The 14461-nt window shown below is 47.6% G+C and overlaps 1 protein-coding gene and 1 long non-coding RNA gene across 3 annotated transcripts in view; one reads left to right on the forward strand and one right to left on the reverse strand.

Annotated features, from left to right (window-relative positions):
* The window catches only part of SH2B3 (SH2B adaptor protein 3), a 78595-nt gene that overhangs the window by 18938 nt on the left and 45196 nt on the right, over window positions 1-14461 (reverse strand). The gene's annotated exons all lie outside the window — the stretch shown is intronic.
* The window catches only part of LOC308483611, a 57155-nt gene continuing 48927 nt past the window's right edge, over window positions 6234-14461 (forward strand). The window contains exon 1 of the long non-coding RNA XR_013989732.1: window positions 6234-7698. This is a non-coding gene — a long non-coding RNA (uncharacterized lncRNA). The remainder of the gene's footprint in view (window positions 7699-14461) is intronic.

A 14461-nucleotide genomic window follows, 5' to 3' on the forward strand; every position in this document is an offset into this window, starting at 1 on the left:
AGCGTACCAGGAGAGGCGGTCCCGTAGGTACGAGGGTCCTAGGCCGTATAGGGCTTTAAAGGTTAAAACCAGCACCTTAAACCTGATCCTGTACTCCACCGGGAGCCAGTGCAGCTGGTATAGCACCGGGGGAATGTGATCTTGCAGCGAAGACCCCGTAAAGAGTCTCGCTGCAGCATTCTGCACCCGCTGGAGTTTCTGGGTCAGTCTCAAGGGCCGCCCCACGTAGAAGCATTGCTGCCTCGTCCATGAACCCCTCCAAGCCTCTTAAAACCATCAGAGTTGGTGGCTCCCCCACCTTCTCCTGTCAATGGTTCAGAAATTGTGCTCGGGCGGCAGCGGGAGGCCCCATTAGCTAAAGTGGTGCTTCAGGTTAAGAACAGTTTCAGGTTAAGAACGGACATCCGAAACGTGTTAAGTACTTAACCCGAGGTACCACTGTACACGTGGGATGCGGGTGGCGTTCTGGGTTAAACCACAGAGCCTAGGACTTGCTGATCAGAAGGTCGGCGGTTCGAATCCCCGCAATGGGGTGAGCTCCCGTTGCTCGGTCCCTGCTCCTGCCAACCTAGCAGTTTGAAAGCACGTCAAGTGCAAGTAGATAAGTAGGTACCACTCCGGTGGGAAGGTAAACGGCGTTTCCGTACGCTGCTCTGGTTTGCCAGAAGCGGCTTAGTCATGCTAGCCACATGACCCGGAAGCTGTACACCGGCTCCCTTGGCCAATAAAGCGAGATGAGCGCTGCAACCCCAGAGTCGGCCACGACTGGACCTAATGGTCAGGGGTCCCTTTACCTTTACCACTGTACACAGATTCTATCCGTCATTCCACCCTCTGTTTAAAAGCTACCCCAGAATTCAGCTGCCTCTGTGGCTCAGCCTTTCAGGGGCCAAAGTTCCAAGCAATGATGACATGTATCTCTCACTGTAAAAAATTGAAGGACCACAGTTTCTGGCCTGTTCAGACCCCAAGGGGCTTTGACAGTGGCCGAATGGGTGGAGAAGCCACCTGGGGAGGAAGTCAGAGATCAAGACATCCCTCCTTCCAACCTGATTTCTGACAACACCACTGTGAGATACTCTGGGTGGAGAATCATGGTGAATTTGCATTCGCCCAAACAGCTGAAAGTGGCCAGGGATTTGACCAAATAAAACATGCTAAGGGTGTTTCCTTAGTGGGAGCAAATGGTTGGGAGGTGGGCAGGAATAGGAATGTCTGGAGGGGAAACTTTTGATGAAGAGGGAGAGGAAAAGAAAGCTAGGGCAATATAGTGGTTAGAGTGTCGGACCAGGACTTGGAGAGACCAGGGTTCAAATTCCTTAGTTGGCCATAAAGACTTTGGGCCACTCACTGCCTCTCTCAGTCTAAGCTAGGACATAAATGCAATAAATGATAATAAATAAATAAATAAAGCAGCAGTTTAAGAACAGAGAGACGGAACCGGAGAGAGAATTAAAAGCTTAAAGCAGCAAGTGAGGATCCTGTTGCCTTCTAGGTCATGGTAGGCAAACTAAGGCCTGGGGGCCGGATGCGGCCCAATCACCTTCTCAATCCGGCCCGCGGACAGTCAAGGAATCAGTGTTTTTGCATGAGTAGAAAGTGTCCTTTTATTTAAAATGCATCTCTGGGTTATTTGTGGGGCATAGGAATTTGTTCATTTTTCTCCTCCAAAATATAGTCTGGCCCCCCACAAGGTCTGAGGGACAGTGGACTGGTCCCCTGCTGAAAAAGTTTGCTGACCCCTGGTCTAGGTGGTGTTGTACTCCAACTCCCATCAGCCCCGCTCAGAGCTGCCAAGGATGATGGGAGACGTAGTCCGTCAATCCCTGAAAAGCCACAGGTTGCCCATCCTTGAGCCACAGATTGAAGAAAACAAAATGTCCTGGGTGACTTCATGGGAACAGATACCTGGCTGTATCTGTACCAAAGAAAGATGAATTCAACAGCTTGTATAAATGATGCAAATGATTCCCCCCCCCTGCATAATTTTAATCTACTCATGCTCCCAAGTCAGCCCCCAAATCTTGCCTGCTAGAAATTCCAGACCCTCCAAGTGCCCCTATTTTCCAGGGCCAGCATTCACCCGGTGCTATACCAGCTGCACTGGCTCCCGGTGGAGTACAGGATCAGGTTTAAGGTGCTGGTTTTGACCTTTAAAGCCCTTCACAGCCTAGGACCCTCGTACCTACGGGACCGCCTCTCCTGGTACGCCCCACAGAGGACCTTACGGTCTTCAAACAAAAACATCTTGGAGGTCTTGGGCCACAGAGAGGTTAGGCTGGCCTCAACCAGAGCCAGGGCTTTTTCGGCTGTGGCCCCAATCTGGTGGAATGTTCTGTCACAAGAGACTAGGGCCCTGTGGGACTTGACATCTTTCCGCAGGGGCTGCAAGACAGAGCTGTTCCACAGCCTGACCCCCTCCTTTGGCAATCCCCACAGAACTCTAGCCCAATGGTTGCCATTAATCTGATTTGAACTGATTTTATAATGAAATGATTTTAGAATGTTTTGCCAATTTACTGTTGTTAGCCGCTCTGAGCCCGGCTTCGGCTGGGGAGGGCGGGATATAAATAAATTATTATTATTATTATTATTATTATTATTATTATTATTACTTACAGAAGCCATCCTGGTTTCTGATTTGATCCCATAATATCCCGCTTTTCCTTAGGACGTCCCTATTTTCCTAGGAGGGTATGGAGTTACGTGACCCCTGAACCAAGGGGATAAGAAACTATACAACCTTTAGAAGACATCTGAAGGCAACCCAGTAGAGGGAAGCTTTTTAAAACGTTTAATGTTTTAATATCTTTTTATATATGGTGAAAGCCACTCCCTCCTTTGGCAATCTTCACAGAACTCTAGCCCAATGGTTGCCATCAATTTGATTTGAATTAATTTTATAATTAAATGATTTTAGAATGTTGTATTATTTTATTGTTGTTAGCCGCCCTGAGCCCAGCTTTGGCTGGGGAGGGCGGGATATAAATAAAAATTTGTTATTATTATTATTCTCCGCTGTCAAGAGGACTAGAACCTTGGAACTTAAACAGATGTATTTTCAGCAGAGAACCTCACTGTATTCAGTGACCGCTTCCACTTCCCGTGCTCCCTTGACGTGACGGAGGAGCACAGAAAGCTCCTGACGGGTGGAAAAGAATCCATGCGGTGCCCGTTGTGTCTGTATGGGTCTCTGGACCGCAGGGTGTGTGCATTCTTGCCCCTCCCACACTGCTTCCGAAATGCCACCTTCCTTGGTAATTATGCCACCCCAAGAAACCAGGAGGGGGAAATGAGGCAACAGCTGGGACCAGTTCCCCCAACTGATGTAGAAGGACTGGCACAAAAAGGGTCGGATTCTGAGAGTTGGCGTGAGGCGCGGGAATGCTGAGCCAATGCAGGAAGCCTGATGACGCAATCGGTTTACCAGACAGGCCGTTTCCATCCCCAGCTGATGGGCTGCTTGGATTTTTCCACAGGCCGAGAGCCTCAGAAATCCTCTTGGCCGAGAGGGGCGGCCGGCGTGACTCACTGGCATTAAGGAGCCATAAGCCACTCGGGGTCAGCGGTGTTAGCAGAGGGGCAGCAGGGTAGCCAGCAGGCACCCAACCAGCCAAACCCCAGGCCTGCTGGATGCTGGCAAAGCACCACCCTGCAAGGCTGGGGGGGGGGGAGGGAAACAGGGGACGGCCGGCTCTGCTGGAGGTTACACAAAGCAGCAGCAAACTGAAACGAAAACAACCCCACAGCTGCTGGAGATTCCAGCATCTGTGAAACCGCTTGCAGATCGAGGGCTGCAGAAGTCATCCCGGACATGGGAGGAAGACAGAGAGATGCCTCTTTCCCCAGGCGGAAGGGAACAGGAGGGGAGGCCAGCTTAAAAGGAGGGGGCCCCAGCAGGCACCCCCCAAAAAACAAACGCCCCATTCACGTGTCCTGGAGTCAGTGCTGGGCCATCGGCTTCGCCCCTTCCCAAATGATATTCCCAAGGATGGTGAACATATGTATTAATCAACACACAAGAGCAGATCATTTAGAATCATAGAATCTTAAGAGTTGGGAGGGACCCAAGGGTCATCTAGTCCAACCCCCTGCAATGCAGGAATCTCAGCAGATGGCCATCCAACCTCTCCTTAGAAACCTCCATGGAAGGAGAGTCCACAACCTTCTGAATGAGTCTGCCATTAGCTAAAGTGGTCCCTCAGGTTAAGAACAGTTTTGGGTCAAGAACGGACCTCCGGAACAAATTAAGTACAGTGGTACCTCGGGTTACATATGCTTCAGGTTACAGACTCCACTAACCCAGAAATAGTGCTTCAGGTTAAGAACTTTGCTTCAGGATGAGAACAGAAATTGTGCTCCGGCGACGCGGCAGCAGCAGGAGGCCGCATTAGCTAAAGTGGTGCTTCAGGTTAAGAACAGTTTCAGGTTAAGAACGGATCTCCGGAACGAATTAAGTACTTAACCTGAGGTACCACTGCAATCATCATCATCATCATCATCATCACCACTATTCATCATTAATAGCAGCAACAATACCACCTTCCAGGTACTGGGCAAGTTAGTTGGCGGTGCTGGGGGGGGGGGAGGTGGGGGGAGGAGGAGGACAATCGGATTTCCTTGTTGCCGTGGAAGGGGATGTGGCCGAGACTCCCAAAATATCTCTGCTCTCTCAGCTATTCGGGGGTGGGGGCAGGGAATCCGCTTCTGCTTTCCATCTATGTCATGCTGTTTTTGTTCCCAGTTTTGCAGCCTTCTGAGGTTTGTGGGTTGGTGAGTCACGGCCCCTTTTGTAATCCGGAGTCAAATGCAGCAGCAGCAGCTGGGAAGGGGCTCCGAATGGTCAGCTTGCTTTTGTCAGGAAGGTGGGGTAGGCATCGCTAAACAGCACTGCCTATTATAATATATGCCATTTAACATCTACAGGAAACCGCTGCGTGGGGGCATTCGGAGCTCTGTAGTACGTTGTCAGCGATATGCCGACGACACTCAACTCTGCTTCTCTTTTTCATCTGCAGGTGAGGCAGTGGAAGTGATGGACCTCGGTAGTGGACTGGATGAAAGCCAACAAACTGAAGCTCAATCCAGATAAGACAGAGGCACTTTTAGTGGGCGGTTTCCTAGACTGGATGGATGGGAACTTTCCCTGCTCTTGATGGGGTCACACACCCTCTGAAGGAGCAGGTACGTAATTTGGGGGTACTCCTGGATCCTTTGCTGTCGCTCAAGAAAGCTCATACCAAGAACAAACTTAGTTGGTCTCTAAGGTGCTACTGGACAATTTTTAAATTTTTTTATAGTGTCATACCTCGGGTTGAAGCAGCTTCAGGTTAAGCATTTTCGGATTGCGCTCCACGGCAACCCGGAAGTAACCGGGCGTGTTACTTCCGGGTTTTGTCGCTCGCGCATGCGCAGACGCTCAAAATGACGTCACGCGCATGCGCAGAAGCAGCAAATCGCGACCCGCACAGCCATGCGGATGTGGGTTGCATTCGCTTCAGGATGCGAATGGGGCTCCAGAACGGATCCTGTTCGCATCCAGAGGTACCACTGTATATATTTCTACTGTTCTCAAGGCTCTAATAACCACTAGGCTGGATTACTGCAACACATTATAGACAGGGCTGCCTCTGAAGACAGTTCAGAAACTTGCAACGGGTACAGAATACAGTAGCTAGGTTGGTAATCAGGCCATACAGTTTGAGCATATGGCACCACTCCTGGCCCAACTGCACTGACTGTCAAATAGCTTCCAGGCCCAATTCAAAGTGCTGGTTTTGACCTATAAAGCCTTAAACGGGTCAGGACTGCAATACCTTAAGGACCGCGTCTCCTCATATAAACCATCCCAGACTCTCCATTCATCATCTGAGGCCCTTCTTCGTGTACCTCCTCCATGAGAGGTCCAGAGGGCAGGAACATGAGAATGGGCCTTCTCTGTGGTGGCTCCCCGTCTGTGGAATGCTCTCTTTAGGGAGATTCGTCTGGCGCTTTCATTATAGATCTTCAGGCGCTAGGCAGATACAATCCTCTTCAGCCAGGCCTTTGGCTGATTAATATTCTACAGCCTTTTAAATGTGTTTGTGTGTGTGTGTGTGTGTGTGTGTGTGTGTGCGTGTGTGTGTGTGTGTTACTGTTTTGTTGCTTTCTTTGTTGACTATTTACTTGTGCTTCAATAATGATAATTAATAAATAATAATAATAATAATAATAATAATAATAATAATAATAATTTATTATTTATACCCTGCCCATCTGGCTGGGTTTCCCCAGCAACTCTGGGCAGCTTCCAACAAAATATTAAAATACAATAACCTTTTAAACATTAAAAGTTTCCCTAAACAGGGCTGCCTATCTTATGTTTTTAATCTTGTGGACCACCCTGAGATCTTTTGATGAAGGGCAGTATATGAATCAAATCAAATCAAATCAATAATCAAATCAATAAATTCCACCACTTCCCCTGACGCATGTGGAAAGCAGCACCACCATCCAGCCCCTCTCTGGGACCAGCCAGATGGCCTTTTTCTTTGCCATGCCCAATAAAAATGACACCTGGGGTGACATGCTGTCCCCATGACACCCCAGGCGCACAGTGTGATGTCACTGCGTCACCTCAAGCATCGTCTGCATCAGACATTGGGCACATTCGGACCATACATTTAAAGCTCTACAATACAAAATTCACAGCTTCCCCCAAAGCATTCTGGGAGCTGTAGTTTGTTAAGGGGGCTGGGAGGAGGCCCCTTATTCCCCTCACAGAATAGTAATTCTGAGAGTGGTATAACAACCAATCCCTCTTCCCAGGGAACTCTTAAGAAACCCATATTTTAGTGCAGTAGCCCCCACACTTTGGAACTCTCTGCCTATTGAAACAAGGCAGACACCTGCTAAAATAATTTTGAGTGGACAGGCTGCCTGGATATGTAGAATGCTGACACGCATCTAATCTGTTTTTAGTTTATCGTTGCATTTAATCATGACAGCAAATGTTTTATGTAGATGCGCGTAACTGTCTTCCCTGATAATTTTATTGTTTTATTCTTTTCGTAAATTGCTTTGATGTTTTGTTTCGTACTGAAATTCTAGGACATAAGTAGATAATAGAAACTGTCCCACCTACAGTTTGTGCGATTGCACGTGGGTCGTTTTGACGCCAACACATCACTACAAAAACAGAAAGAAACAAAAAACAAAACCTCTGTCTCTCCCCCCCCCCCACAACATGCCCATCAGCTTCGCCCAAATTTGCTCTGCGGTTCCTCAGAATACAAGACCAGGAACAGACAAAAGGCAGAGAAGCAGGGAGTGTTAGGAGACATTTGGTGGGGAGAGATAAAGAGGCAGGCAAGTCACTAGGCTCTGCAGCGAAATAGAACAGGGTGTCCTTTCAACACGTAAAACGCAAACAGCATGCTCTTCGGAGGTCCCCCATCTCTGCAGGATCCAACCAGGTTTTTAAAAAAAGATAATTCTCAGCTTGCAGATGCTGAAATCCATTTGCCATTGTGATAGGGATTTTGAGGTCTTCGATATATGGTAATGTTCATAACCGCACGTACATAGATCAGTACAGGAAGACCGACCTGAAGCCATTTTGATTCCTAAACTGAGCAAATGTTTTCTCTGCAAGGTCAAAGTGGAAAAGCCTCCCCATTGTCTTTTCCTTCACAAATCCTGTCTTAAGGGTATGTCTGTGTTTGAATAGAGTGTGGGCCTGTGACATGGGCCCAGGAACTAAGTATTTATCATTACAAAAGACTGGCCAGGCTCCCCAGGCAATCCAATCAAGTAACCTGCCAGACAGGAGATAAACAAGGACAGGAGAAAAACAACATTCAAATTTCTGTTTAGACCGCCTTTTCTGTGATGTAGGTGTGATGTATCTGAGGGGTGGTCTTAGGTTACACCCCTTCTGTGATGTCTGTATGATGTTTCTGGGGTGGTCTTGATCTACAGGGTGGCAATTTCAAAAGTCTTTATAAGGCCTTGCACAGCATTTTACTCGGTTCCTCCTCCTCTCCTGCGTGTGGTGAGGGGAGCACCCTGTTGCAACAGATCAATAAAGATCAAGCTTACTAGCTGCTTTGCTTCTCAATATTCTCTGGTTGGCCTCTGTTATTCTCTCCTACCAATAGGAACCTATATAAGGACTCTATATGGGCTCTTGGATACCCCATAAGGGAAAAGGGCAAATTTTTGTTTACAACACTATAGATAACTGATGGAAAAAATTCTCCCCCCCTCAACCACTTGCAAAGACGGACTGTGGGGCGGCCGGGGGGGCGGCAGCGGGAGAGATAAAAACAACAAGGAGAAAGAATTATAAATTCCAAAAGCACAGAGAGCAGTGAAGTACACAGAAGCTTCTGGGCAAATAAAAGTTATTAATTATACCCTGCCTGCTAATTTAGCTGAGTGGGAGTGGGGCAAATGGTGTCTATTCCAGCGGCGGACTTTGAAGTTAACAGAGTCTCCCAGATGACCCAGAGCAACTGCAGGAAGCCTGGATAATAGGAAACGTAATGAAATTTAACCTGCCAGACATCAGGGAAGGGCCTTTAGCTTCTGCGTTGCAAGCAGAAGATCCCAACAGCATCTCCTGGGAGGGCTGGGAGAGACTCGCTGCCTGGAATCGTGGAGAGCCTCTGCCAGCCAGAGTAGGCAATATTGAGCTAGGTAATTGGGAGCATAAGCAACGCAAGTGGCACTGTGGGTTAAACCACAGAGCCTAGGACTTGCCAATCAGAAGGTCGGTGGTTCGAATCCCCGCGACGGGGTGAGCTCCCATTGCTCGGTCCCTGCTCCTGCCAACCTAGCAGTTCAAAAGCACGTCAAAGTGCAAGTAGATAAATAGGTACCACTCTGGCGGGAAGGTAAACGGCGTTTCCGTGCGCTGCTCTGGTTCGCCAGAAGCGGCTTAGTCATGCTGGCCACATGACCCAGAAGCTGTACGCCAGCTCCCTCGGCCAGTGAAGCGAGATGAGCGCCGCAACCCCAGAGTTGGCCATGACTGGTCCTAATGGTCAGGGCTCCCTTTACCTTTAATTGGGAGCATACAGCGCTGACCACTGGGCTGCTGTTGAGGCAAAGTGTACTTTAATGCCAGCAGCGCTCGATTACAGGGGGCCAGGCCCTTATCCAGCGTTTGTGTTTCCTGGGTTTTTGCCTAATCGCAGGAGAGGCAGAACACACCCTCTGTGGCATATTAAATGGCAGAGACGGGAGAGGGTTTCAGGTGGAGGGCTGGCTTGAGGAAGAGTGGACGCCATGGCCTGTGTCCTTTTATAAATCAGTCAGCTAAAGGTTTGGCTGACGGAGAAGTAAATTATTTCTTAGGGGTCCAAGTTGCTGATACAGTGGTACCTCGGGTTACATATGCTTCAGGTTACAGACTCCGCTAACCCAGAAATTGTGCTTCAGGTTAATAACTTTGCTTCAGGATGAGAACAGAAATCGTGCTCTGGCGGCGCGGCGGAAGCAGGAGGCCCCATTAGCTAAAGTGGTGCTTCAGGTTAAGAACAGTTTCAGGTTAAGTACAGACCTCCGGAACGAATTAAGTACTTAACCCAAGGTACCACTGTATTTCAGAAAGCTTTTCTGAGGTCTGTATGTTACTTTCCTTCTGAGAGTGAGTGTCAACACGTAAAACTGCAAATCCGACCTTCGTTTCCGTTTTGAGCTTTTTGGTAAAGAAAGCAAACCTTATTTATACTGAAACTCAATTAGCAAGCAATTCATGTAGTAAGTGTACATGATTCATGCACTAGAAATTCTCCCAGTTGGTTAGGAGCCCTAAAAATAAGGAAACCTGCCAGATCAGAGGTTGGAGCAGAGGACGGATCCTCAAGAGGCCGGAATCGAGTGCAGAAAGCGGAGTTGGTTCCACTATTTATGACAAAAAAAGGGTACAAAACCCCAAGCAGACACTTCCACAAAACCCCACCAGCTTCCACGGCACAAAACTTTCATTTCCTCTGCCCCACAAGAGAAGTGGGTCAGTGAGGCTGAAGCGTTACTCAAAAGAGGATTCCCTTTGAGGCAGGGCCCATTCTGCTGCCTCTGAGACACTGGCACCCTCTTCCTTCATCCGAAGGGTATCCCCCTCCCCAGCCAAGTAATCTGCCCGGGCTCCAGTGGGTGGAGCTCAAGAGTCTTTAAAAAATGCTGCTTTAACTCAAGTCAGGATTAAATGGGTGGCACTGGGTTCTCACTGCAAGGCTATATGTGCACATGCTGCCATGTGAACAGCAAATTCTGAGAATTCTGCCCTCGTTTGTTGCATTGTTAAAATAAAACGGTTAAAAGTTCAATGCATTCCAGAAATAAAACGTTATAGCATAAAAGAAGAGTAGAGCGATAGAAACATGCAGACAATAATAATAATAATAATAATAATAATAATTTATTATTTATACCCCGCCCATCTGGCTGGGCTTCCCCGGCCACTCTGGGCGGCTTCCAAAAGAATATTAAAATACTATAATACATCAAACATTAAAAGCTTCCCGAAACAGGGCTGCCTTCAGATGTCTTCTAAAAGCCTGGTAGTTGTTGTTCTCTTTGACATCTGGTGGGAGGGTGTTCCACAGGGAAGGCGCCACTACCGAGAAGGCCCTCTGCCTGGTTCCCTGTAACTTGGCTTCTCGCAGTGAGGGAACCGCCAGAAGGCCCTCAGTGCTGGACCTCAGTGTCCGGGTAGAACGATGGGGGTGGAGACGCTCCTTCAGATATACTGGACCAAGGCTGTTTAGGGCCTCTTTGTATTAACAGCAAGGTTGCTAGATTCATAGCTGGGGCAATCAGAATAAGGGCCACTACCTGGACTGCTGATTCAAGGACTTTAAATTGTGCTCTTATATCAAATTTCTTTTTCTTCATATACAGTGGTACCCCGGGTTAAGAACTTAATTCGTTCTGGAGGTCTGTTCTTAACCTGAAACTGTGCTTAACCTGAAGCACCACTTTAGCTAATGGGGACTCCTGCTGCCGTTGTGCCGCCGGAGCACGATTTCTGTTCTCATCCTGAAGCAAAGTTCTTAACCTGAGGAAATATTTCTGGGTTAGCGGAGTCTGTAACCTGAAGCGTATGTAACCCGAGGTACCACTGTACTGTAATGTTTTACTGTTGCTATGGCCATTGGCTAATGTGAATAAAGTTTTATCTTATCAGCTAAGTATGCATCCACCACACCTTTCCTTCAAGGAAAGAAGAGAAAGGGTTCTTCCATTTATATCCTAACAACAAGGTAGGTTAGGCTGGCCCAAGATTACCCGGTAAGCTTCTATGGCCAAGTGGGCAACTTGGGTCACCCCAATCCTAGCCTAACACTCTAAATACTGGAATAAAAAAATTCCTTCCTGTAGCACCTTAAAGACCAACTAAGTTAGTTCTTGGTATAAGCTTTCGTGTGCATGCACACTTCTTCAGATACACTGAAACAGAAGTTACCAGATCCTTCTATATATTGAGAAGGTGGGGAGGGGTATTACTTAGAAGGGTGGTGGGAATCGGAGATTGGCAGATAGCTGAGATGAGCCTGTTGACGACTCTTAACGACTGTAATAGGTCTTACAGGAAAAGGCAAGGGGTGAGAAGGTGAGAAATGGCTTAGTCATGTATAATGAGATAAGAATCCGATGTCTCTGTTCAGACCAGGTTTCTCCATTGTTTTAAGTTTGGTAATGAGTTGTAATTCAGCAGCTTCTCTTTCCAGTCTATTTCTGAAATTCCTTTGTAGTAAAACAGCTACTTTGAGATCTTGTATAGAATGTCCTGGGAGATTGAAGTGTTCTCCTACTGGTTTCTCTGTTTTGTGATTCTTGATGTCAGATTTATGTCCGTTTATTCTTTGGCGTAAGGTTTGGCCAACAGTGCCAAATGCCAACAGTGTCCTTCAGCTCTCTATATTGGACAAACAGGCCAAACCTTACGCCAAAGAATAAACGGACATAAATCTGACATCAAGAATCACAAAACAGAGAAACCAGTAGGAGAACACTTCAATCTCCCAGGACATTCTATACAAGATCTCAAAGTAGCTGTTTTACTACAAAGGAATTTCAGAAATAGACTGGAAAGAGAAGCTGCTGAATTACAACTCATTACCAAACTTAAAACAATGGAGAAACCTGGTCTGAACAGAGACATCGGATTCTTATCTCATTATACATGACTAAGCCATTTCTCACCTTCTCACCCCTTGCCTTTTCCTGTAAGACCTATTACAGTCGTTAAGAGTCGTCAACAGGCTCATCTCAGCTATCTGCCAATCTCCGATTCCCACCACCCTTCTAAGTAATACCCCTCCCCACCTTCTCAATATATAGAAGGATCTGGTAACTTCTGTTTCAGTGTATCTGAAGAAGTGTGCATGCACACGAAAGCTTATACCAAGAACTAACTTAGTTGGTCTTTAAGGTGCTACAGGAAGGAATTTTTTTATTTTGACTATGGCAGACCAACACGGCTACCCATCTGTAACTCTAAATACTGATGGCTCTTCTGTGGCTCCTGAGTACCGTTCACAACTCTGTTTCTTCATCTAGGGCAGACCCAAAATTCTACACCCCACTCTTCTCCTCCGCCTGCTGCTGGGAACTAGGACTGGGTTGCGTTAAGAATAGCTGCTGTGGTTAAGAAGAGCACAGCTGTTTCAGTTGCCTGTACGGATTGCTCAGAGGAAGGCCTGTTTAGCAGTTCGTGCCTTGCACGAAGAAGGGTCCCAGAAGCCCAAGCAGGCAAGCAGGAGACCTCTTCAGGCATGGGACCCTATGGTGATTTGAACCACAGACCCTGCAGAGGGCTTGTGGGAGTCGTTGGGTACAGGGATACCAAAGGCGTCAGAACGGCCAGTTCTAATGCTTTATTCTTGCAGCAAATCAGGCTGCCAGGCCTAGCCTTCTCTTGCAGAGATGCAATACGGACACCGCAGCAAGGAAGCAAAATTGCACATATTCTTTATACATGCGTCACACTGCCCAGGACCTCCCATCGCTCCACCTGCCCAAAGGAGGGCATAGGTAGCAAATACCCAGTTATTACAGATAGCTCCCCTTTCTGGGCTTAGAGCCCGGCATCCTGAGCCCACAGATAAGGACAACATCAAAGCAAGCCAGTTAGCTTATATCCAAGCAACTGAATGTAAGCAGGCCTGAGCTCATTGCAGCTACAACAACGACCAATTTGTTGTAAGGTTATCTTCGCTGCCAAGATGGCGTGAGTGGAATTTCTGGGACAGTTCACCTTTGGTTCAACACACACGGAGCCCAGCTGGGGACATAGAAGAACCTGCTATAGGCCTAAGGCAGCCTGATGTTCTAGTCTTGCCCGTACCCCCAACAAACTCCCCCCCACCAACCATCACATCTCAAACCCTGCCCCAAACCCATATTCCCCTCCTTTGCCTCCGAGACTTTTCTGGAACAAAGGCAGAACCTCCTTCCTCTGTCAGCGGCTCTCAAGGGTCTCTTGCAGAAACAGAGGCCTTTCTCAATACAGTGGTACCTCGGGTTACATAAGCTTCAGGTTACACACTCCGCTAACCCAGAAATAGTGCTTCAGGTTAAGAACTTTGCTTCAGGATGAGAACAGAAATCGTGCCTCCAGCAGGAGGCCCCATTAGCTAAAGTGGTGCTTCAGGTTAAGTACAGTTTCAGGTTAAGAACGAACCTCCGGAACGAATTAAGTACTTAACCCGAGGTACCACTGTAAGCCAGAGCATGAGCATGAATGGGTTTTGGAGCATGACGGCTGGTCTGCCAAGGGCCAAGTGTAGGCTGCAACAGAAATCGTGCTCCGGCGGCGCAGCAGCAGCAGCAGGAGGCCCCATTGGCTAAAGTGGTGCTTCAGGTTAAGAACAGTTTCAGGTTAAGAACGGACCTCCAGAACGAATTAAGTGCTTAACCCGAGGTACCACTGTACCTGCTAACTGGAGATAACAACAACAGCAACAGCAACAACAACAACATATCCTGCCCATCTGACTGGGTTGTCCCAGTCACTCTGGGCAGCTTCCAACATAATATAAAAACACAGCAAAACATCAAACATTAAAAAGTTCCCGATACAGGGCTGCCTTCAGATGTTCTACCCATGAGCATTTATCAGTCCTTCTCATCTCAGGAGGAAGCAGACCTCGTGGCCAGGAACGACAAAAAGAAACTCTTTATCAGGCAGCTCTTAGAAGTCTCACGCGGAAGAGTCTGCGTGAAAGCAACCCTGAGAGGACACTGGGAATGATATGCCAGCAGCCAGCAAGGAAATCTAGAAGGAAACATGAATATGACTGAGCTCGGGACCTTTTGCATGCAAAGGCCTTGCCAGAAATGGCTTCCGCTAAAGTTTACAGGGTGACTATAATATGGTATACTGGTTTAAACATCTATGTGAAAATCCAATGACATTAAAAACAAAAAATTGGGGGTAGAATCATAGAATCATAGAGTTGGAAGAGACCAC

Source organism: Podarcis pityusensis, assembly GCF_964106645.2.
Source record: "Podarcis pityusensis genome assembly, chromosome: 8".
Lineage (NCBI taxonomy): Eukaryota > Metazoa > Chordata > Lepidosauria > Squamata > Lacertidae > Podarcis > Podarcis pityusensis.